Genomic DNA, 22,694 nt, shown 5'->3' with positions numbered 1-22,694 from the left:
TTTTATATGGTTCTTTTACCCTTCACTGCTTCTCTGATTTATGAAGCAACAAGTCTCATAATCCTTCATTATTCTTCTTTGTGAAAATCTCCAAACAAGTTTATATTATAAGTTTATGTTATACATAACTGTATCTCTGCCCTTTGTAAATGAATCAAGTGTTTGCAGAATAAAGCATATTTTAGGCTTTTTCCTGGTCTCTATTATTGGCAACTGTAAATTAAAAAATCAATTAAATTTTCATGTGAAATGATTGTTTTCTATCTCTATATCCTTTCTTCTATCCAAATCACAAATTTTATAATTTAATAACTTTTTGAATAAAAATGGGACTTACACATTTATTACTAATTTTTGTTATTAATTCTAGCTTTCAGGTTTTAGCTTCATTTCAATAAATTGTCAGTCTGATTGTATATAGATTTAGTAATGATTCTTATATCAGAAATGAGTCATTTACTGCTTGTTAAAATAAAATTAGTTTCTTTTGGTGATGCTATTCAGTTCTTCCCATATTCAGTGCTTTCTTTTTGTTTTCTTTTGTTTTGTTTTTGTTTATATTGGGGTATGAGGCTTTTTTTGCCATCCTAATTTATTCTTACATTTGCACTAACATACAAATGGATATATTTTACATAAACAATAGCAGTACAATTATTTAATTTTAGAGATAAAGAACCTGAAACTCAGAGAGTTTAAATAAGTTGTCCAGGCTCATACCATTAGTAAATGTCAGAGGTAAAATTAGGTGTTGCTACCCAATAGTTTAGCCACTACATGGTTGAATTTGGTTTCAAAAACAAATTGAGTCTGACTTGAAGGAAAAAACTTAAGACCTTTCTCCTCTAGTCCCTCCTAAGCCTCAGGTTATATACAGAAAATAAGTCAGTCCAGTGGCAAAGTCACACTGTCTTGTCTTGCATTCCAACCCCCCAAAAGCTGCATCTAATAAACTGCTCAGGACTTATAATTAAAAATTGACTAATAGCACAATACAAACATAGTTGCTCAGTAAGTACTTTTTAACTATAGAATTTAATATTCTTATAAATGCAGCATGGATGGTACTTAATGCTTCTGGGAATGAGGATTGAGGACAAACATTTCATACCTTTATTCCACCCACACTTGCTCACACCCAAGGAGCATGGAATTGGAAATCCTAATGGAGGGATGAAAGGAACATATTGAATTACCCACTCCCTCACTAAGTATTTAGTCTTTTCTTCTTATACCCCAACCTTTAACACAATGTCATATTTTTCCCTATTCATTCATTTCATCTTTTATAAAACCCAATCCCAATGAGGCACCAAAAGTCTAATGGGCTAAGTCCCATGAACACCATGAAACAGTTGGGGCCTTCCAAACAGAAGACTTCATGTTTTTTCTGCTAGTCTTGCTTCAGATATGACCCAAATATTGATAAGGGGTTTCACCTTCAGTTTCAAGCTCCATCTTGTGCCTTACTCCTACCTGACTGAGACTTCCAAAAGTTTAGTCACTACCTGGTTGGATTTGGTTTCAAAAACAAATTGAGTCTGAGTTGAAAGAAAGAACTTAAGACCTTTCTCCTCTAGTCTCTCCTAAGCCTCATATTGTATACAGAAAATAAGTGAGTCCAGTGGAAAAACCACACTGTCTTGTCTTGCATTCCAACCCCCCAAAACCTGCATATCAAAATATCAAAATATGACCTTCATTGAAACTTTGGAAAAAATAAGAGATTGCTATAGGAATGGGCCACAAAGAGCTTCCCAGCAGGCATCACCTTTAAATGCCATTGTTAATACCTTGTAACCAGATCTACCACAAAGCTACAACCTCTCTGTATCATTATTGGATGGGCAGTCCATTAATAATCTTCTTCCCTTGCTGCCTGTCGCATCATGTCCTAGTGTATTAACCTTGTGCTTTTATAGAACCAGTGAATGATGTCAAGCAGAGTACGCTTGTATGGCATAAAGAAACTATGGTTAAAGGGTAGCTGGGTGGCTCAGTGGATTGAAAGCCAGGTCTAGAGACAGGAACTTCTGGGTTCAAATCTGTCTTCAGACATTTCCTAGTTGTGTGACCCTGAGCAAGTCACTTAACCATCATGGCCTAATCTTTACCATTTTTCTGCCTTGGAACCAAGACACAGCATTGATTCTAAGATAGAAAGTAAGGATTTAAAAAAAAAAGAAACTATGACTATCTCTACTACATCACAACTTTTCCCATTGCAACTTCAATATATTGTGTGTCAACATAAGAAACTAAATGAGAATTTTGGAAGAGTTTGGTGGAAGTCACAGATGACACATGAAAGTCAGCAGTAGACACAGAAAAAATTTAGAAACTATATAGTCTATGACCAAATACTTAACCCTGATTTTATAATAAGGTAGTGTAAATTTTCCATAAAAGAAAAGGAAAAAGGTCAGACTTCTTTGGTCTAAGAAGGGTCAAAATATTTTACATGGGTTTTCCAGATTGGTGCTGTGCCCCTTACCTCCATGATGAGTTAGGAATACCTGTGTGTTTGTGTGTGTGTGTGTGTGTGTGTGTGTGTGTGTGTGTGAAATGACTAGAATCCAGTTTTCTTTATTTAGCTCAAGAAAAAAGTTTTATATAAAGATTTCCCTTTCTCTAGATTCTTTTAGTTCCATTGGTTTTTCCCAGCTAAGATCTTTCCAATTCAGGACTTACTCTATCTGGCTTCTCCCAAAATCTGCTTCCTCTTTGGTATCCACTGGTTAAGGCTGAAACTCCTCTTTGAATTGACCATTTTCTCAATGTACCTAAATGAAACCCAGAAGCCTTTCTCCCTTAACTATTTAATCCCTGCTCTTGTATTTTCATGCTCTTCAAAGCCACTGTGTTTTGTGTCCATAAGTGTCTTTCCCACCAGCTTATCTGACTACCTAAAAGCCTTTAGAAGGAACTTCATTAACATTTAATATACTGAAATCAGTCTTTCTCAGATAAATGGAGTGTACAGTTCACATATATGTAACAAATGGGTTTTCTTTACAGATTCTAAATTGAAGAACAGTAAGAGAGGCAACACATAATAATAAAGTATGCAAAGAGAAGCATATATCCAGAAATGAAAGGAACCTCAAAGGCCATCTAATCTTTCCAACATACCCCTCTGGTTTTACAGATGAAGAAACAGAGGCCCCAGGAGATTAAGTGACTTGCCAAATATCACATAGGAACTAAGGATCAGAGATGAGACTCCTAGCCAGGTTCTCTAGCTGGTGATTTTTCATTATTCCATAAAGCTGTGAATAATAGGAATACTGGGCTAGAAAAGTGCCTGGGGTACTACTAATGTTATTATTATTATAGTCAATCAATATTATAGTTTATACTATGTCATATATTATCTAGTTATAAAATCATATAAAATCATATTATATAGTGTACTATATTATTGACTAATCAATAAGTCATTATTATTATAGTCAATAATTTTATATTGCTTAAATCTTAACTCAAGGTAGGCAACAAAGATCAACTTTCAGCCGGGTACAGGAATAATGTAATTATGTTGGTGTTTTTCAGTTGTTATTCAATGATGTCCAACTACTCATGACCCCACTTGGGGTTTTCTTGGCAAAGACACTGGAGTGTTTTGTCATTTCCTTGTTCTTTCCTCATTTTACAGATGAGGAAACTGAGGCAAAGTTAACTTTAACCAGGATCACACAGACAGGAAGTGTCTGAGGATAGATTTAATCCCAGGGAGAGATGAGTCTCTTTGATTCCAAGCCATCCAGTTGCCCCTGGAAAAGGGGCATATTGGTCTTTTTTAATATGGAGAGTTTAAGTTTTTAAAGTATCTATTAGCAAATCTTTTTATATCTTATCAAATGAATTCATTGATTAATCCAGCAACCACTTAGTAAACATTTAATTTTGATGGATCTTAGGAAGAAGATGCAAAGAGACTTAAGGCTCAGTCTTTGTCCTGATGAACCTTATGGCGAAATTGGCTGGTAATGGACAACAGTCATTGGTTGTATTCCATTTCATTGTAATGAGATACCTTTCTCCAGTGACATTCAATTCAAAAGGTATAGATTCTTGGGTGTTCACCAGGAACCCAGGAATAAGATGGAAGTTTCTATTTAGGATTACAAAACTCTAGAACTTAAGGGGAATTTCAGTGGCTAAGCAACCTATCCTCTGATTCTATTAATGAGCAAACTAAGGCTTAGGGTTGTTAAGTGACTTCTCTAAGGTCTTAAGGTGAATAAGGACCAGAGATGGGATTTGAACCCAGGTCCTCTAACTCCAGAGCCTAGAGAGGCCATCTTCCTTGCTTGTCTTTCTGTCATGGCACCATACCTTGCCTGAATAAAGCTGGATTATACCATAAGACTAAATGAACAGATTTACACTCAGTGGTTTGATGAGGGGGAGTAAATGAGTCAGGCAAATCTTTCTTTCTCATGGATATTTTTCACTGATGCTCTTTACCTATAATGTATTTGCATTACTTCACCCCCTCATTATTGTGAGGGTGTGTATCACTCATTCATGGCTTCTTCCATATAAAGCTGGCACCATTGCTTTTCCTACTTCTGAAATAAGATATTTTGTAGAGGTATACAAGTTCCTCTTAGGTATTAATGGCGCCTTATTTTTTAATGGCGCCATAATTACTGATGACTTTGAGTTAGTTGATTCTGTTGTAAATAAAGCCCCACCTACTACAGCTAAACAGAAACCCAAGCACCACTCCTCCCTTCACCTTTTTATCCTCATTGCTAATTCTAAGGCAACTGGATTCCCCCAAAACTAGAAATGCAAATCAATTACCACTGACAAGGCAATGTGGACTGTTCTTGAGTTCTTTGAATGTAATAAAATAAATAGCCTCCTTTTCTCCCTGAGGATCCATCTTCCTGAAAAGCTGAACCTAAATACAGTTAGTAATGCAGCAATCACTCACCCCAAACAGGGTCTTTTAATGGTAGGGTATGTTTACTTTCTAAACTAGGACGTAACTTGCCCTACCATAAATCAATGACATCAAAGTTGCCGCTTGTGTTTCTGATTTCAAAAGTTCTCTGAAAGCCTTCATCATGAAATAGTTGTACTACGGGATGTTAAAATGGCATGGATTGTTTATCTGACTTTAAATAACCTCTATTTCCTTTTTCCTCATTTCTTCTTATCGAGATTTTGGGGCCAAAAAATTATTAGTGGAAAGTAATCTATGCACATTCTTTCCTTATTTACACAATGCCTTGTATATAGGAAGTTCTTAATAATTACTTTTTCATTGTCTTTTCACTGATAGTGCACTTCCATGTTAGAAGTATTTAAAGAAATAGGGTAAAAGTTTAGAATCACTCTAATCTTATAGTATCTAACTGCAGGAAACATGGAAAGGAAAGTCCCAAAGCATTTTGTTTTTAACTAGAGCATCAGGAAACTCATTTCATTGCTGTTAGGATTGTATAATAAGTATTTTGTTTGGTAAAATAAAAACATATTGCCTCAATTTGAAATTTGAGTGGAGATTAATCAGTAGAGAGTAAATAGAATGGTGGAAAGACCATAGGATCCATTTAGAGCTAGAAGACAACTTCAGGGTCATGCAGTCCAACCTTCTCATTTTAAAATTGCGGAAATTGAGGCACAGAGAGAGGTAAGATAATTTGCCCAAAGTCACACCAATAATAAAAAATAAGTCAGGATTTGAACCCAGGCATCTTTCCCTTGTACTGGATAGGGTCTTATGCTGACTGGTTGAAGGAACTGAGGATGCTTAGCTAAGAGAAAAACTGAGAAGTGGTAGTAGAAGGCATAATATCAATCTCCAAACATTTGAAAGATTTATGCAGAGGAGAGATTAAATATGTTGTTTGTTCCCAGTGAACGTAACTGAACATAATGAATGGAAGCTGAAGAGAGGCCAATTTAGGTTCAATGCATGGAAGAATTTTGAGAAACATTCAGCTTCCTTTTGGTGTGTTCTTCCCTCATTTGAAAGCTCTTTGAGGGTAGAAACCATCTTTGTTTTTATTTGTATTTGTATCCCCAGGACTTACTGCAGTGCCCAGCACATAGTAGGTACTTAATAAATGCTTATTTTTAAAAGGGAGAAAAAGAAAGAGATAAGATCTCCTTCCAAGGCGCATGGTCAGAGTTCCTGATTTCAGTCAATCACATGGAAGTTTTAGGGGGTAGATGGTAAGGGGCTGATTCAAGCTGTATATGTGACCCCTTGCTGAGGGTTTTCCATTTTGAGGTGACGAAGAGAACTCTTATTGGTTGCAGAGTTAAAAGTGCTGGTGTAGCCCCTCACTCACTCTTCCTTCCTGGCTATAAATAGTACAGGCTTATTAGGACCTTTCTAAGGTGGAAAGGAGTGGCTTGGTCTTCTACATCCCACCAATTACCCTTTCCTCCCAATAACCAAAAACAAATAGCAGCCAAGACCCATATTTGAGCCAGGCAGACCTGAACCTGGATTTGGTTGCATCTTTGGGGGTCTTTCTTTACTCAGATGAACTAAAACACATCCTAAGTTGATTGTGCTTCAACTTGGAGATTCCATATAGCTGGAGTCAAATGGCAGCAGGGGAGGAGGTTCAAGTTATTACTCCAGCACTCTTGCAGAGTATGGCCACTGCCAAGGAGAGGATGAGCCATAAGCTGTGAACAAACCTGGATGCCTTAACAGGATGGTACCACATTTCCATAATCTAGCATCCTGTTTTTGTCAGATAGATTGTTTACCAACACAAATAAAACAACATTTAATCCAAGCCACGTTTTGGGTTTTTTTTAGTGGTGGGGTGGGGGAAGTGGTTGGGAGTGGGAACAAATAGGCTGGAAGTTATCTAAGTCATAGGGGAAATGGAATTTTGCAAGAGGGTAATGAAATTTAGAAGGTGTTACAATTTAACGTGCATTCTTTCCATCATGATAGTTACTGAATTCCCCTTGCCAATCAGTTCCCCCTCTTTTGTCTTAGATTCTAGTTCTATTATTTTTACATTAAATGTTACAAAGCTAATTTGGAGGTCTATTTCATGCTGTTTGCTTCAGGCACCAAAATTGCTATTTATAGCTTTGGATGGTTGAGAGGGATCCCAGCTCATTAATTGAATTGATTTTCTCACTTTTCACCTGACACTTTTGGCTTCAGCCTATGTCTAAAGTCTGAGTGTGGAACATTTTTTAGGCTATTTAAGCCCGAACTTTGGATTGAAAATGAACAACCCATTGTAAGCATTTTCTGGTTAGGAGAGACATTTCAGTCTTGTTTTTTCATGAAGTCTTCCTCAATTGGACCAACCCTAAGAGCACTCATCAAACCATCATTAGGCAAAGGTGATATTTTCTTCTTTGTTATTTCTTGAATTTTTGCAGGGCTGGATGGGAAAGTGCCAACATTTTGTAGAAGTTCACATGGAATTCCAGCTCAACTGGCCATAGCACATGCCAGAATTTCCATTAGACAGGATAATTTTTGCTGATCCAAAGGAAATGTGAAATTTGGCCTTGCAGATTGGTATCAAAATGTACAGAAATGTTGAAATGGAACCTCTAAACTTTGGGTGGTTCATTCATCATCAGATGGACTCAAGATTTACTGAATGGACTTCCCAGAAGGGACTTGAAGGAGCTGTTGGTGTTCAAATCACCATTTTTAGAGTAGACTAAATATCAAGTAAAAAAAAAACCCAACTATGTTATATCACACTTTCACTCCATAAATATGACCCAGTGTGATTTTTGTATGATAGCCATATTTTAGAACATTGAAGAAATACAATCTTTTATCTGTAACTAGGTTCTGGAATTAATTTGCTTTTTTAAAGAACTAACATCAATACATTTTTCCTTTAGTATCCTACCGAAGGAAATATAAGCTCCATGAAGTCCGTCACTATTCATTTTTATCTTTGTATCTCCCACTGCCTAGCATGGTTCCTCGTACATTTAAGCAAGTCATTTCTTAGATGTGCCCAACTCTTTATGACATCGTTTGGAATTTCTTGTTAAAGATACTAGAGTGGTTTGCCATTTTCTTCTCCAGATCATTTTAGAGAAGAGGAAACTGAGGCAACTGGGGTAAAATGACATCCATGGTCCCAGAGCCAATAAGTGTCTGAGGCTGGATTTGAACTCTGAAAGAGGAATCTTTCTGACCCTGAGTCCAACATTCTATCCATTGTGCCACCTAGCTGCCTGCCTAGTACATAGTTGGCCTTAATAATAAATATTTGTTAAATTGAATTGAAGTGAATTACTTTCAAAACCCTTCACTGAGGTAAGGAATGTTCAAAGCAGGTGTGTGAATAACGAACACCAATCCAACTCCAACATCCGATAAAGTTTTGTCTATATTAATCAAACGAGCATTTATCAGGTTTCTTCTGTGATCCAAGAATTGGTCTAGTCAACCGGGATTCAGAACCATGAATACAAGCAGCCCTTGCCTTCTCTGAGGAAACAATAACTACCATTTAAAAAAATACGTTTACAGTTTACAAAGTACTTTACCTTCTCTGTCTCAGTTAATCCTTATGCTGACCCTGTGAGGAAGCTACAAAAAATGTAAACTCCATTTTATAAATAAAGGTAATGGAGCAGAGATCTGCCTTGATCTGAATATGGATAACTCCAATTTCATTTGGACCAAACACTGGTTTGAAATCAGAAGACTTTTGTTTGAATCATGGCTTTGCCTCCTCAACTGCTATGGGAACCTTTGGATCATTGACATGCAACCACTCTGTGACTCAGTTTCTCATCTGTGAAATGAAGACATTGGATCAGACAAATTCAAAAGTCCCTTTTGAGTGAAGTTGTTTAGCCTTGGGAAGAGAGGACTTAGGGGAGACAGCTATCATGTATCTGAAAGTCTGGAACATGGAAGGATTAAATGTTAGCTGGTCATGTTAGGAACAATGGATGGAAGTCAATGGAAAGTTAGGCTTCACATATTATTAGACTTCTTTATAATCATTTGAGCCCTCCAAAAGGAGAAATGACTGGATTCCACAAAAGTGTTCCCTTTCTTGAAGGTCTTCAAGCAATAAATATGTTGGAGAGAATATTCTTGTTCATGGATTGGTCCTTTCTTTCTTGAGGTCTTTTCTGGTTCTATTTCTCTGTCATCCGGCAACTCAAGAGGTTAGTATTGAGGAAAAGTAGTATGTTTTGGAGCTGTTGGGTCAAAAACAGAATTCACAGTGCTGCATATTCAGATTAAAATTTAACTGGGAAATATTTAACAAAAATTAAAAATATAACAAAACACAGATAACATTGCAATTTAAATCTGAGACAATATATAGCCTAAAGGGATTCTTTTTAATGGATTAGTGGCCCCATTTCTCTTTGAGTTTGATACCTTTGTGATAGAGAAATGTACAAGAAATGAGCAAGTCTGCATTCTAAACCACTTTGCCACTAACTTTTGGCAAGGCTTTGGGTTATAATTTTAATAAATAAAATGAGGATGATAATGCCTGCCCTATCTATTTCATAGGGTTGCTATAAGAATCCAGTAAGTCAAGGGCTAGAACAGGGTTTCTTTTGAAAACCCTATAAGATATAATAGTAGTGAGTTGTCACAAAGCAACAGATCTGGAGTCGGGAAGACTTGGGTTCAAATGTCTCAGACCCTGGGCAAGTTGCTTAGCCCTGTTTGTCTTAGTTTCCTCAGTTATAAAATCAGCCAGAAACGGAAATGACAAACCACTCCATTGTCTTTGCCAAGAAAACACCAGCTGGAGTCGCAAAGAGTTGGAAACAACTGAAAAAGGACTGAACAAGAAGTGAACATCTCTCAAGTGTATTGTGAAAATCAAATGAGATCTTATTTATAAAGCACTTTACAGACCTTAATCTATATAAATGCTCACTGTTAATATTTGGACAGAGGAAAAAAGTGCTGTCTGGTTAGTTTAGTAGTTATTTAGTCCTGTAGGTAGAGCATGAAAGTCCATCAGCAATTAGGAAGATTCCTGATTGGCTCAGAGGGAGCTTGAACTAGAGCCAGATTAAAGCAAATACCAAATTCTGGAATAAGAATTGACTTCATTTGGGATGCCATAGAGAAACCAGACCCCATGGTTTTCCACCTCCCAAATCTTCTCTAAGATACCTATCCTGAGTCCCTTACAGAATCACAGGGATTAATTCAATCACATTTAAGTCTTTGAGCTACATTTATCTTTATTTCCTTGTGCTGTCTCCATAGAAACTGAAAATTCCACAGTTATCTCCATTTCCAGGCTGAAATGGCTTTATAGTGTTGCTCTAAGATATTCAATGAATCTCAGCTCCCAAGCACCTCTTGCCTGGACTACTGCAAAAGCCTCCTAATTTGGTCTTCCTGACTCAAGATTCTTCTCTTACCAATTCATTCTCCACAGAGTTGATGAAGTAATATCCCTAAAGCACACGTTGCCGTGTCATTTACCTGTTCAATAAACTTCAGTGTCTCTCTGGGATCATAGATCTAGAGCAAGAAGGGACCCGAGAGACCATTGAGTCTAATTTCATTTTTAAAGATGGGGAAACTGAGCCTTGGAGTAAGCTAAGTAATTTGCCCAAGGTTACATGGGTAATAAATTTCAGATGTAAGATTTGAACCTGTCTCCTGACTTCAGAACCAGGGTTTCTTCCATTTTACCAGACTGTCTTTCCAAAAAAAAAAAAGAGCAGCTTGACTAGACTCTAGAATATGTAGAGGAGAGTAATATATAGTAAAGCTAGAAAGATATATTGAAGTTAGATGGCAAAAATCTTTAAATGCCAAACAAAAGAGTGTGCTTGTGAGCCCTGATCAAACAATTAACCTCTCTATTACTGAGTGATAAGATAGAGGAAAAGCCTGGAAATGGCCATGAGGAACAAGGAGTAATTATTCCAAGGGTACCACCATGACCAGTGAGTTGGGAGATATGAGTGACTGTGCAAACTGTGTTGGAAAGTGCATCTAGGGAAGTTGGTAGGACTTTGCTCTTTTGTTTGGCATTGAAAGTTTTTTGCTACCTGATTCTAATTTACCTTTCTAACCTTATTATATATTATTTCCCTCTACACACTCCATAGTCTAGTCGAGTTTCTCTTTGTAATTATGTTAACTAAATATCATGGATGTGGTTAAAAATCTCCCATTCAGTAAAATCTTGTTTACACTATTATTTTGCCTGGCAAATATCATAGTAGTGTACAGATAAGTTTCAACCTGGTTCTAGTTGAATGCATTATAGGTTCTAACTTGGTGGAAGTCAAATTAATTTGTATTTTTATCTCCTTTATACAATTGGGTGACTAAGCACCAATAAGCCCCATCTTAACCTCTCCTTAATAGCCTAATGGACCTCAGGATATTTTTGGACATTGAAGCCATTTTATAATTTCCATGTTTCTCCATTGTGTATGAATCTGGATTTTCTCATCTCCTTTCAATTTGGAAAGAAAACGAAGAAAAAGACTGTTTTGACAACATTCCAATCCAACAGGAAGTGCTGAAAATCTAAAATAAAAAAAAAACCCAACCCCCAAACCTCATTCCTTAAAGACTGCCAAGTCTTTTTGCAGATCCAAGAGATTTAGATAATCATAATCAGTCCCATTTCCCTATTCTCTGAATGGGGGTGGAGAGGGAACAAAGATCAATCGGGGCTGGAAAAGTTTAGTGGTTTATCCTTCTATAAAGTTTGACTCTGTTGATGTGCTTCTAACAATTCTAACAATTCTAACAAGACAACTGAATGAAGGTCAAAGGGAACCACCATTCCAGTTCTTCTGCTTAGCTGTATGTCAATATCTTCTTTGCTAAATAAATACTAAGATTTAAGGTGTATTGTTGGTCTAATGTTTAGATAGGCATGGGTTTCTTGGATTAAAGGTGCTATAAAGGAAAATGATGTTATTGTTATTACTCATAAGAAATAGTTTTAGTGCTGATTTTGGCAGGGCTTATCATCCTTCCCGTTGGCTAGTCAAGAAAAGTCAACATAAATTTATCATGCATATTTTCACTGGTGAAAAGTATTAATGGCTCTTAGATCTATCTGAATGGGAATCAAGAGGACTTCCTTTGGAAGTTGATAATTGAGTGTTAATAGCCTTTGTCCCATAAATATAATAGGTACTGACTTGCTCTTTATGAAATCTATGGCACAATGCTAGGCACTCTGTAAATATAAAATCTTGACAGGTGCAAATCGAATCTAAAGAAGACACTTGTTCTTTCCTTCCACCCTTCTAAAAAATAATACTACCATATAGCTGAAAGTAGGTTAGACCTGGTGAGTTTGAAAACCAGCCCCTGACAATTACTAACCTTGTAGGCACAGGCCAGTCAATTAACCTCTTTCTTATTGAGTGATGAGATAGGAACAAAGAGTATTTATTCCAACTCTACCACCATGGATCAGTGAGTTGGGAGATATGAGTGAATGTGCAAACTGTGTTGGAAAGTGTGTCTAGGGAAGTTGGTTTATCAGGAGGCAGCCAGGTAGGTGTGTGCTGGGGCCAAATTGAACCAATTTGAGTGAGCTAATTGTTAAAATTTTAGTGTGAGCATTTGCACACTAAAAACCAGGAGAAAACTACAAAACTGGCTTGATTTAATTTTTTGTTGATGTCCAGGCTCGAGACAATAATGGAACATATTAATGATGCAGAATAAACTTAAAACTGTTGTGGGTACCTTTTTATTTTTGAGGGTTGTTTGTTAAACATTTGTTAAACCTGGAGTCAGGTCTCAGTTTTTTCATTCCTTTTCCATCATTCCACAATCATCATTGTAAAAAACAATGAAGAGCCATGCGAGATTAAGGCTACCTTTATATTTTGGTCTATTTCTTGGATTACAGTGACCAAAATATTTTGTCATCTACTGGATAGCCTTCTGGTCTTTCTGCTCAGCTAAGCTGGTTCTTTCCCAGTAGGTACTCTTTTGAAAAGCTCTTATTCAGAGCTTTTCAAGCTTGATACTCCCTGCCTCCGGGCAGCTAGGTAATGCAAAGGATCAAATGTCAGGACTGGACAGAGTCAGAAAAATTCATCTTCCTGAATTCAAATCTGGACTCAGACACTTATGAAATATATGATCCTGAGCAAGTCACTTAAGCCTGTTTGTCTCAGTTCCCTTATCTGTAAAATGAACTAGAGAAGGAAATGGCAAACTACTCCAGTGTTTTTTTTCCCAAGAAAACCCTAAAATGGGGCTACAAAGAGCCAGAAACAATTGAACAACAATAACAAAGGACCTGCCTATGAGGCATAACTTTTCACTTGGCTTAACATTCAAAAGTCCAAGATCACCTGCCTGCCAACAGAATATCAGGATATGGCTTTCTGGAAAGCTTCAGGGGATTGTTTATTTTATTTTATTCATACTTTTAAAAAGAGATTGCATTTTACCAATGACATATAATGACAATTTTCTACATAAAGTTTTCTGAAGTTCTATGATCCAAGTTGTCCCATTCTCTCTTTTCCCTCTCCCCTTTCTAGAGATGGTAAGCAATTTGATGATTTTTTGTAAATATAGAAATTCAAGAATACAAGGTGATTAATCTGACAGTGCAAGAAGTACACTGGTCTTTATACATCCAGTGGAAGACCAATAGCATCTCCAGGAAGGATGTATATAAGAGTTACATAAAATAGTAAGGTGTGGAATGATTTGTTTTGTTTTGTTTTGTTTCTTTAAGTCCATAGTGGCTTGGTCAGGAAAAGAACCATGTTATAGTCCCTTCATTCTTGAATTCTAAGTTTTATGATCTCTTCCTTCATACTGGCTTTGTTGAGGTCTCTTAAAAGTGCCACCTGGATTGTTGGAATCACCTTATGTCCTCATCTAAATGTTTGTTCTTGATATAGAGACAAATAAATAGTTGGCCCTTTCAGTCTCATTCGATTCTCTGTCTTCTCCCTCCAATGTGTAAAGTTAGACTGTAAGAAGAAAGCACTTCCTGAGATGCCCAAGATCTCATGCCACATCTTGATGCCTTTCTGGGAGCGTAGCTGTTTCAACCATCTGCAAGTTCAGGTGTGCAGCCAAAGGTGGCAGCCTTATTAATGGCAGCACCAAAGTCAGCCAAGTTTGTTCAGCCTCCACTTCACGCCAGCATATTCGGTGGCAGGTAAAAGATGAGATGACCGAGGAATGCAGGCCAGTTGTCTAAAAAATCAGAATCAAGCCCTTCCTCAGTTTAGGGCTGGATGCTGAATGTAGAGGGAGAAAGATTGATACTATAAAAACAATTAGGAGCAGCTAAATAACTCAGTAGATTGAGTCAGAAGGACATAGGTTCAAATCTGGTCTCAGATTTCCTAACTCTGAAACCCTGACAAGTCACTTAACATGGGTTGCCTATTAAAAAAACACAATTAATTAAATCAAGCCAATTAACTAAAAGGGAGTAATACAACACTAGATAATCAGATTTCTAATTGGAGGAAAGATTAGGGTCTTTCCAAGTTGGGAGAGGGAGAGAGAATAGGTGCAATTCCCTGAATTAAAAAAAGTGTCCCACTCCTTCCAAGAGTCTGTAAACAATCTGTGGAAACAATAACTGATTGATCAGTATGGGAATAGTTTTCAGGTAAGACATAGGAGTTGCTTGAGATGTACAATTAGGAGAAAACTCTTTGCATCGATTTAAGGATTTGACTGGATTTCTGGTCTGTATAACCTTCGTCCTTAGTTAAGAGTCTAAGCAATAGGTAGAGTTGTCCAGCTTCTCAACCCCACAGAGCTAGGTTCAAACAATATAATAAGGTTTTATTCCACTTTCCACAATTTAATAAGGTTTTCCCACAAGATAAAAGCTGGACTAGATCCATAATTGAATAGAAAAGAACTGAACTAGCTCCAGAATTGAGTCACAAGATAAAGTCAGTGTGGTTCATTCATTCAGTTCCCACAATTAACCACTTGCTGTTCTAATCCCCTCAATTCCCTCAATTTCCCCAGTTGTAGATACAATTTTGCCATTGCTGGAAAAGGCCTAGGGCAGAATGACATCTTTTCAGTGAACTTAAAAACCATGATTCCAAAGGCATCCATTGATCCCAGTCAGTTTCCTTGAGCAGAGTCACTTGTGTCAATAAATCAATGGACCTACCCAGACAGTGAGACATCTTAGATGCTTTCAGATGGATGGGTTTAACTCTTCCTGGTCCCCAGGAAAAGATCCTGGGGGTGGCTAGAAGCAAGTCTTGGCAAGGAACTGTCAAATCCCTTTATCCCCCCTAGACCATGTCATGTGTAATTACTGTCACTTAAATCAATATGATGAAAGGGTCATGGTTCCTTTCCAGATGCCCACTGTAAACTTCCTCCCAGTTAAGTTAGAACCACCATCAAGGCTAGGAAATGCCTACCATTTGGACCACAACTGCAAAAAAAGTCACTCAACTGTGAATTCATTGTATCGTTACTATGTGTTCCCAATGTGTGGCTCTCCTTTAACCCTACTTCCATTGCCCAGAGGGGTTAAGTAGAAAAAAGAATGTCTGGAAGTGAATTTTCGTGCTTGATTCTCATCCCAGAAAAAGAGGAACCAGCAAAAACAAAAGTCCCAAAATAAACTTCTTTGGCAAATGGGAATTTGGGGGAAATAGAATTTAGAACCCTTTTTTAGCTTTGGTCTGTCAGCAGATTACTGGATTAATCTGAATCAACTCTCCATTGTCTGGGGTAGTGGCGGGGTCAAGAGGACATGGACTAAATGGATTTTTAGATTATCTTCTCATCACAATGTGGGCAATTGCCTGGTCTGTGATGTGTAATGGATGGACAGTTAATAGAAAAGTACAGGTATCCCTTCCACATCGCGGCAGCTAGGGGCGCGACGCCCTGGTGATCTGGAAAATCTGTGTTAAATGTTTTGGTTCTTCCTTTGTGCCAGAGAAGAAGTCTGAATTTTTTCTTTTTTCTTTTTTGGGATGTTTACAGTACCTTATATGCATTATGAGTTACTAAACTTTTTAAGCTCTCTCTATGGTTTAGCCTTTGTGTGTCAGCTGCTGGCTTTTGCATTCCTTTGTTTTTACTAAAAAGAAATAGTGTACATTTATGGAATTAAAGGAAAAAACATATTGGCATTGTACTCTCTTTCTATATATAATATATACATATATATATAATATATATATATAGTTTATGCATTTTGGAGTCCCTAAATTTTTTCTGTGTTATCCTTTGTGTATCATCTGTAGCTTTCACAAAAGTCTTGAAAATTTCCAATCTAATTTTGTCTGCCAACCTGTGATTTATTGCAAACATGGTAGAGAAAATCATGATGTGGGAGGGATACATGTACTGTTATCATCCCCATTTTAAGTAGGAAGGCCACTTGCCTCAGGGGTCATAGATGGTAAGTGCCTGAAGAAGGATCTGAACTCAAATCATCCTTACACCAAGTCCAGGGCTCTATCCACATTGCAGTTCATCCTGCCCTCTGGAAGTACAATAAACAAACCTCCCTCGATCAGTTTGATGCCCATTCTCATATTTTCAGGTAGTTTTCCATTGGGAACTCAGTTCATCTGCTCTGTTCTTGCTAAGTTGATGTTATAGAATAGACTCAGAGAGACGTCAGGTGTTATAACCAAAATTCTTGAAAACCTGGAGCCAAAATATGTTCCTTCAAAAAGTGTCTGGGACCTGTGAGGCAAGTCTCTTCACAAAGGATGAGGGCTCCAGGCAAATCAAGAGGGAGAAAATGTCTCAGGAGTCAGAGAACTTCCTTAGCCTTTCATCTCCTCAATAGTCATATCTTTGAGAGTAGCCCAATGGTCCAGGAGCAGAGTTAAGTGCATTCTCTGTTATGGTCTTAAGAGATATGAGGGACCTACTCTACTGAATTTCTATAATTCTTTTGAGGGTACCAGCCCTCCAAGCTTGCAACCTTTGACTCTCTATCTATCTGTGTACCTTTCTCTTACTTTTCCTTTCTCCCACTCATCTCTGTCTCTTGTCTTTCTCCTCCTCCTTTCCCTTTCTCAGTGTTTTTCTGTTTCTCTCTGACTTTGTCTCTTTCTCTGTATCTCTGTCTGTCTCTCTCCTCTCTCTCTGACTCTGTCCCTCCCTCTCCATCTCTGTATCTTTCTGTGTCTTTCTTCCACTCTTTCTTTTTCTCTGTCTTCATTTCTGCTTGTCTTCTCTCTCTCTCTCTCTCTCTCTCTCTCTCTCTCTCTCTCTCACTCTCTCTCTCTCTTTCTCTCTCTCTCTCTCTCTCTCTCTCTCTCTCTCTCTCTCTCTCTCTCTCTCTCCCTCTTTCCTTCTCTCCCTCTGTCTCTGTTCCCCTTTGAAAATTCTTCACAACATGACCTAACCTAAGTTCTCAGTATAATCCTATATCTTTTCCCTTCTCATACTTTATGGTCCAGCTAAACTGGCCTTCTCCCTCTGCTCCTCACACATAGCATCCCCATCTCTATACATTACACTGGCATCCCCAATTCCTGGAAAGCCCTCCTTCCTGCCTTCTGCCTCAGGCAAAGAATACATCACTTTCTTCAAGACTCAACTCAGGCACCATCTTTTATGAAGCTTCTCCTCATCTTCCCATGCATATATACCAACACTAGTAATTATAATATATGAGCAAATATACTAGTATTAATTCTGCAGGTACTTAGCCAAGTATGTGTCTCTCCCATCAGATAGAATGTAAGCCCTTTGGAGGTAGAAACTGCTCTGTTTTTGTCTTTGTATCCCAGCCTGGAACAGAGTCAGTGATTTAATAAATGCTGGTTGATTGACCCAATTCACCAGGACACTTCAGCAGAGATGTACTAGCAATTCTGGTGTTCAGGGCAAGCACCACAAATCAGTCTTCAAATCAAAAATTTTTGGGGTGGAGCAAGGATCTCAAGGAGATTAGAAAATCTTAGAGCAGTGAGGTGGCACAGTTGATAGAGCTCTTTTCTTGGAGTTAGAAGGTCCTGACTTCAAATCCAGCATCAGACACTTACTAGCTATATGACCCTGAGCAAGTTACTTAACCTCTATTTGCCTCAATTTCTCCAGTTGTAAAATTGGGCTAATAATAGCCCCTACCTTTCAGGGTTGTCATGAGTATTCAATGAGATCATAATTGTAAAAAGTGCTTAGCACAATGACTGGCACAAAATAAGTGCTATATAAATGTCTGATATGATTAGTAGCAGTGGTAACCATGAAGGGTCCTTTGGCAGTTCATGGGGCTCTAGCACAAACTAATTTCTGAGGTGTAAATGTTCAATGAAAATATAACAACTGGCTCCCCATGCCTGGAAAGCACTCCTCCCACCTAACTACATACTTCTTAGAATTTCTAGCTTTCTCCAAAGCTCAGTTCTAGAGTGTCCTTTAATGGAAAGGAGGTTTTTACTCTTCTCTCTAGCTGTTAATGATCCCTCCTTCCTCAAATGATCAGAGATATGCTTATCTATTTCGAGGTTTTAATGCCTTAATAGAAAGTATCTTGAGGGTAGGAACCAGTTTTCCTTTCTTTTTGGCATTGCCAGCACCATCCACAAAGCCTTGCACATTGAAGTTACTGAATTAGTTCATAATACCTAACTGGCCTCCAGTCTTTGTGCCCTTCTTCAAACTGTCCTAGAGTTTTTTTTTTTTCCTAGAGAAAAGCTCGTATGTGAGAGCTCTGCTCTAAGATAACCTTCATTAACAATCGCAGAGTTCTATTTATCTGCATATTTCATTTAATGCTATATGATGATGGATTGGATAGTCATTTGTGTGACTTCCCTGTTCCCCTGTGAAATATTTCCTCCTGGGTAGAGAGTTGATCCCTAACATCTTAGGTTCTTTGTCTTACTATTTAGAGCAGTAATTTTAGCTTGAAAGGAAAGGTTAATAACAATCTGATAGAATGATACTAATAGCTAACAGCTACATAGTGATTTCAGTTGTACAAAAGGTTTTACATCTATTATTTCACTTGATCTTTACACCAGCCTTGCAGAGAAGGTGCTATCACCAGCTTCCTTTTAAATACAAGGAAACTGAGCCTGAAAGGGTTTAAGTGACTTGTCCAAGGTCACACATCTAGTTAGCAGCTAGGGCAGGATCTGAACTTGTTATCTTGACTCCAAGTTCAGCTCTCTATTCATTGTACTACCTGGCTTCCACATCTTCTCATAGAGTATTCTAACAGTTTATTTCATAGACAGACAAAGCCCAATATTTTTTACTTCCAAAGTCCTCTTGCTGAGTCAAGAGCTCTCTTTTCCTGCCTTTCCTATCCCATGTATGTTTGGTAGAATGGATTTTCTGTCACTGAGAACCATGAGCCATTTTCCCTGGCAAAGTTCCCCTACAGAGACTGGAATACTAATCAGGAAAACTGTCCAAGGGGCAAGATCAAGGAGAAGGAGGAAATCTATGTGAAAATGGAAAGAAGAGATCATGGAAAGAATTGGGGAGTACAAGAGGGAGTTTATTTTGTTGTTTTTGTCATTTAGTTGTTTCAGTCATGTCAGACTCTTGGTGACTCCATTTGGCATTTTCTTGGCAGAGATACTGGAGTGGATTGTTTTTTCTTTCTCTAATTCATTTTTACAGATGAGGAAACTGAGGCAAACAGTGACTTACCTAGGGTCACACAGCTAGTAAGTATTTGAGAATAGATTTGAATTCAGGAAGAGGAATCTTCTGACTCCAAGCCTTGCACTCCAACTACTGTGCCATGTAGCTGCCCTAAAAATTATTTAGGAGATGGGCAAAAAAGAGGTCTGGTAGAAAGATGGGTAATGATGGGTACAGCTAGACAAAGCTGGGATTGTAGGACCTCTATTTTAAGACAGATGCCCTTGTTTAATGATATCAGCTTGACAGAGGCAAAGCAATGATATAAAAGAACCTGTTAACTTTTTTTAAAGACAATTTTAGCTATAAAAGCCTTAAAAAGATAAACATAGCATAATAAAAAAGCAGAAAACATAGAATGAACTGCCTCAAAGCAAGGTTTAGGTAAAAAAATGAAAATTTTGATGTTTTATCACCCCATTTAAAGTGAACATTATATTTATGGCTTCCCCCCTGCGTATGCATTATGGGGATATTGAACTTTCCATAAAAAACTATGCCATTTGCTTGTGCCGACAGCTTGTTTCCTGCACTCAAATCTGTATCTCTACTTACTGCTTCCAGTGTTTCTTTTTAAAAAGCCAAGTTGGGGCATCAAAAAGTCCTAATTTAATGTTTGGGAATGAAAGCTAAAAGGTTCGTGATCAGGCTCTGAGGTTGGCCATAGCCACATAGACTCCACAAAAAGGAATCGAGGGAGCCTTGAGAAAAATGGAGTTGGGTACAGGGCTTTGACCCAAACCAGAAGGCAATGAACTCTGAGATATCTCTCTGACTGGCCATTATTGTTATTTCCTAGGAGCTCTATTGCCTAAAATTTAGCAAGAGATTAGCCATTTCTCCTTGATGGACAGCTCTGGAACATAGAATAATGAGAGCGTCTTCCAGGCATTGGAATTCCCACTTGGGCAGTTGGGTCACTTTCAGCTGGTTGAGCCTTGGAAAATGAGAAGACAACCACAACCCAAGTATGGAGAGGAAGAAGATCTAACAAAGGAGGGATCATGTCATTTCTGTCGCCATAGTAAACGATTAGGCTGAAATGAACAAAAGCATCAAGAGAAATGACCGCATTTTTTTTTCAGCTCAATAATCAAGGATCATGCATTAAGTATGCCAAATACTACACTAGTAGGCATTAACCCCACAAATGCAAACATGGAACAGTTCTGGTTCTCAAGAAACACAAATTCTAATAGGAGAATGAAACACCAAATAGGGCCATCAGTGGCCAGGGAAGAGAATCTTGGACTAGTCTGTGGGGGTTTTAGCTCTAATTCATTAAAAAATCTAGATGATGATTACTGTTTTAAGGCAAGGCAACTACCATTAATTAAACATCTATTTTGTGCTCAGAACCATGCTAAGCTCAGAGATAAAAAAGCAAATATAGTCCCTGTTCTCAAGGAGCTTACAGGCTAATGACTATGCATAGAAACAAAATATATTGGGAACAAACTAGAGATAAATTCAGAGAGGAAATGCTAGTATTAAGGGGGATTGAGAAGGTCTTCTTGCAGAAGGTGAGATTTTAGTTAAGGTCTAAAGAAAGCCAGGAAAGACAGGAGATAGCAATATGATAGACTTTTTTTTTTACATTTAATATATATTTTAGTTTATGGTTTTTTTTTTTAATATTCTGAGTAGCCCATAGTCTTTGCCAGACTGCCAAAAAGGTACATGACACAAAGAAGGTTAAGAACTGGGCACTCACGATATTGGTGAGTATTCCCTTAAGGCAGTACATTATCATTCCCCTTTCAATAGTATTCATTGGACTCTTTTTACAGGTATAGCTCATGTAACAAAATTCTTGAGAGTATTATTGTATAGAATGTGGCACAGAAGGAAGACAATTGCAATTGTGTTTTTCATTTATAAAGATTTTTATAATGTATGTAAAATATTCACTCAGAAGTTAATAGATTTACTATGTAACATACAAATTTAAATAGTTTCAAAATCTAGTCTATATAAAGGGATTTGGAATCGGGAGAAACTTGGGTTCAAATTCTATGTCTGGTGCTTAACAAAGCATGTGAATGTGACCAAATCATTGAACTTCAATGAGTTTCAATTTCCTATAAAATGGGAACAATAATAGTTATAGTGCTTAGCTGATGGGGTTCTGAGAATGTAAGTGTTTTGCAAACACTAAAAAGAGATCTATATTATTTTTCTTTCAAAAAGTTGTGAAAATGGATTTTTTATGTTACAAATTGCATTTTCTTATTGAAATATCTTCATTTCTGATCAACCTTGTTAAAAAGTATATAATTTTGAAAGGGGGAAGGAAAGTAATACAGTGGGGAAACAGTACATATACAATTATTGAATTTAACAGAGAAGGGAAGGAGAGTGGGAGAGGGTGAAATCTAAATGTTTTACCTACTAAATCAACACAATCTAACTCACACTAAACTAAAACCTAAGTTTCTAAGGGCAAGTCCAACAGGGAATCAAAATCTCACAAATAGAGAGTCCTTGGTAAGTCAGATATTGGAGTCCCAGGTGTGATGTCCACAGATGGTCTCATCAAAGTAGGAAGTTCAGCTCTCCAGGCACTGTCCAGCAGAAGATGGAAGATAACTTCTCACCACAGCCAGAAGATATTCAAAAGTCCAGTAGCTTGATGTATGGGTTTCAAGATGTCTCAGGCACACACCTTTTCTTCTTTACCTCCCAGGTTCAGAGTGACAGTTGGGGAACTGTTCCTAGGAGTTCTGACTCAACCAGGCTCAGGAAGATTCTTGTCTCAAGCCCCTGTCAATCATCCCTTCTAACCTTTACTTCCCATTGCTATAATCTTTAACTAGCAATGGCTTTTCTATTGCACCCCCATCCCACGCCATGTAGTTAGTGATCTGTCACTAATGTTTAAGACCAGAGAAATATACCTAGTTAAATGGATTCCATAAAACCTTTTGTAAAGAGGGAAAACTATTAGGAACAAGAATAATCATGCCATTCTTTGATTCATTTATGTTTTCATTTTTCTTATATTGAGTTCCTTAAGGCAAGTGTTGAGATTGAGCAGCTTGACAAAGAACTAAAGTAAGAGATCCTGTCATTTGATGTGTTTAAGGGGAAGTCATGGGTTTTAACCAGAGAC

The 22,694-nt window shown here is 37.6% G+C and overlaps 1 long non-coding RNA gene across 2 annotated transcripts in view; it reads right to left on the bottom strand.

Moving 5' to 3' along the window:
* LOC103103685 (uncharacterized) overlaps window positions 1-22,326 on the bottom strand; it is a 40,413-nt gene extending 18,087 nt beyond the window's left edge. Inside the window, exon 1 of one of the 2 annotated variants that reach the window (XR_473503.3) lies at window positions 22,054-22,326. This is a non-coding gene — a long non-coding RNA (uncharacterized LOC103103685). The remainder of the gene's footprint in view (window positions 1-22,053) is intronic. The other variant, XR_001625227.2, reaches the window with a different exon arrangement.
* Between the last annotated feature and the right edge of the window lie 368 nt (window positions 22,327-22,694).

This window comes from Monodelphis domestica, chromosome 5 (genome assembly GCF_027887165.1).
Source record: "Monodelphis domestica isolate mMonDom1 chromosome 5, mMonDom1.pri, whole genome shotgun sequence".
In the NCBI taxonomy this organism is placed as follows: Eukaryota; Metazoa; Chordata; class Mammalia; order Didelphimorphia; family Didelphidae; genus Monodelphis; species Monodelphis domestica.
The sequence above is the reverse complement of the archived record's forward strand: the minus strand, read 5'-3'. Positions and strand labels throughout refer to the sequence as shown.